The following is a 2,442-nucleotide window of genomic DNA, read 5'->3' on the forward strand; positions in this document are numbered from 1 at the left end:
CATCCATTCAGCCTTCTAAACGAAAAATCCCAGTTTAAGTGTCCTATGACCTAAAACATCATGATTGGAAAATCTGGTGTAATAAAGCTTACCCTCAGCGTCAGACCGGGAACTGGGACCTGGGGAGCCCTGCTCATGACTTGCTCTTTGAGCCATCACCGCGGAGCCTTTCAACAGAGATTTTTGGACACTGAGGCCCGGGAGCGGCCTTCGGGATGGAGGGTGGCGGTCGGGGGCGGCCTCCCCGGCCAGGTGTGGGGGCGGTCAGGGCGTCCACAGCTCCCAGGAGCAGATCCCCTGGTCCGTGCGGGAAGTAAGTGCACGGCTCCGACTGCAATCGCTGAGCGCCGAGAAGCCGCGCAGACGCAGAAGGCTGGCGGGGCCCGGAGGCGGAGCCGAGCATGGAAGGCGGAAGCAGACCGAACCGCTTCAAATGACTTACACTTCAACATACCACCGTCGTCTCCCACATGGTCTAGCGGTTAGGATTCCTGGTTTTCACCCAGGCGGCCCGGGTTCGACTCCCGGTGTGGGAACGCGAGGCTTTTTAGTAATTCAAGCAAGGAATTCGTCAGGTAAATTTAGATTCCTCTTAGCAAGAACACTAAATATGATTATTGAAAGCTATAATTCTCTAGGAGGAACGTTGAGTCCTGATGACCCACTCTGTGATTCGCAATCAAGAAAATCCTGCTCATGTATTCAGTATTGTTATTTTGCCGATCATGTAATTTACGTAAAATGTCACAATAAATGATTTTAATTTACAGTTAGTGGTCAAACTCTATTGGACAAAAGAATTCTCTTTTTTCCCCCAGCTTTATTGAGATATAATTGACATATAACCTTCTGTAAGTTTAAGATGTACAACATGATGATTTGATACAAATACATTGTGAAATGATTACCACCGTAGGGTTAGTTAACATTTCCATCACCTCATATAATTACCATTTCTTTAAGGCCAATTCACTGGTTTCTGCCCCCACTGAGTGTTTCTGGCCCTAGAATAGAGAGATGGTGAACAAGAGGAAAAGAGGAGAAGAGACCTGGAAGAGCCACACCCAGGATCTGCTGATGTGTGAGGACCGGCTGTGGAGGGGAGGGTGCTTCCTGAAGCTAGAGTCACTAGGGCTGGAATATAAGGAAACGAGAGGCCTCCAAATAGAAATACAGCTTTAACAGATCTGCACAGAGGTATAGACAGTGAGGGAAGAAACCAGATCCATTCACCTAGCCAATTTCTGCAGAACATGACACGGGCAAACTGAGGCACGGAATTGAAGCTGGGTACCTGAGGGTTACTGTAGATATTCAATAAGAACATGATTGCCTTTTGACCTTGTTCCCAACACAGACATAGATGAATCTTGTCAATTTGCTGTTTTCTTGTTTAACTTGAGGGGTGACTTGGGTCTTGAGGATTTGTGAGCTTGTTTTGCAGAAGAAAGAGAATGCTTTTGGGGAGGTTGTGATCACTGGATGGCCAGCCCCCAGCTGCTGTTGCAGGTTGCTCAAGGGCTTGTCTGGACTGCCCCGAAACTCCTCCTGCCAAGCCTCTGAGTTCTATAAAACTCCCTGTTTTCTGCTCTTGTCAAGGCAGATTTGAGAAAACCCAGGCTCCCACCTTCTCGTTTTGGCCAATTTGAATAAATCTTTCTCCATTTCCAAGCACCAATGTCTCAGTGTTTGGCTTACTGCACATGGGGCACATGGACTTGAGATTAAGAGGTTCAGTGTCAGAATCAGCTTGTGGATAGAGTCACACATGTGTTTAGGTTGAGGTCAGCACTCCCAGCAAATTCAAACTTCCCGAAGTGGAAAGGCCTTAAAACCTTCTCAGCTTCTAAGCCATTTCCAGGATGGGAATAAAATATTTCTTTATATTCTTTTATTCAAAAGTTCTATTGTTTGAACCAGTTCTTGTGTCTCTCACCAGGATTGATCACATCATGTAACCAACCTCATGGTGCACCATGTTGCTGATGTCTTTGGCTTAATTCAGACAATAGAACCAGTTGAGAAAGCATCTAGGGTCTCCGAACCATTCATAAACAAACAACATGAGTTGCAGACAGAGATAAGATTTTGTAGGGAATTTACTCTCTTCATGCAGAGGCAGTGTTAAAGAGAAAACCACAGGCCCAAAATGGCATCGCTTGTGCTAAAGCCCATGACAGCAAACCTAGATTTAATAACTGACCTAATTGCATTTTCGACCTTCCCTGGGAATGTAATCTTAATCGACCAGTTTGGAATTTCCTAACCGGTGCCAGTGAGGTCATCTGCATGATAAAACCTCTGTTACCTTGCCCCCAAAAGAAGGTGTCCTTGCCTGAAACAATCCTTTCTTTTCTGCTAATACCTTCTTGCCTCATGGTCCTTCTGCCTATAAAAATCTGCCCCCAAAAAAGCCTGCCACCCCTGGAAACTGAGCCAGGA

At 46.2% G+C, this 2,442-nt stretch overlaps 1 non-coding gene across 1 annotated transcript; it reads left to right on the top strand.

Moving 5' to 3' along the window:
• Positions 1–464: 464 nt before the first annotated feature.
• Positions 465–536, top strand: TRNAE-UUC (transfer RNA glutamic acid (anticodon UUC)). The gene has a single exon. It is a non-coding gene; the product is annotated as a tRNA-Glu (tRNA).
• Positions 537–2,442: the final 1,906 nt, after the last annotated feature.

Source organism: Ceratotherium simum, chromosome 3 (assembly GCF_057802395.1).
Source record: "Ceratotherium simum simum isolate JZ-2026a chromosome 3, ASM5780239v1, whole genome shotgun sequence".
Taxonomy (NCBI): Eukaryota; Metazoa; Chordata; class Mammalia; order Perissodactyla; family Rhinocerotidae; genus Ceratotherium; species Ceratotherium simum.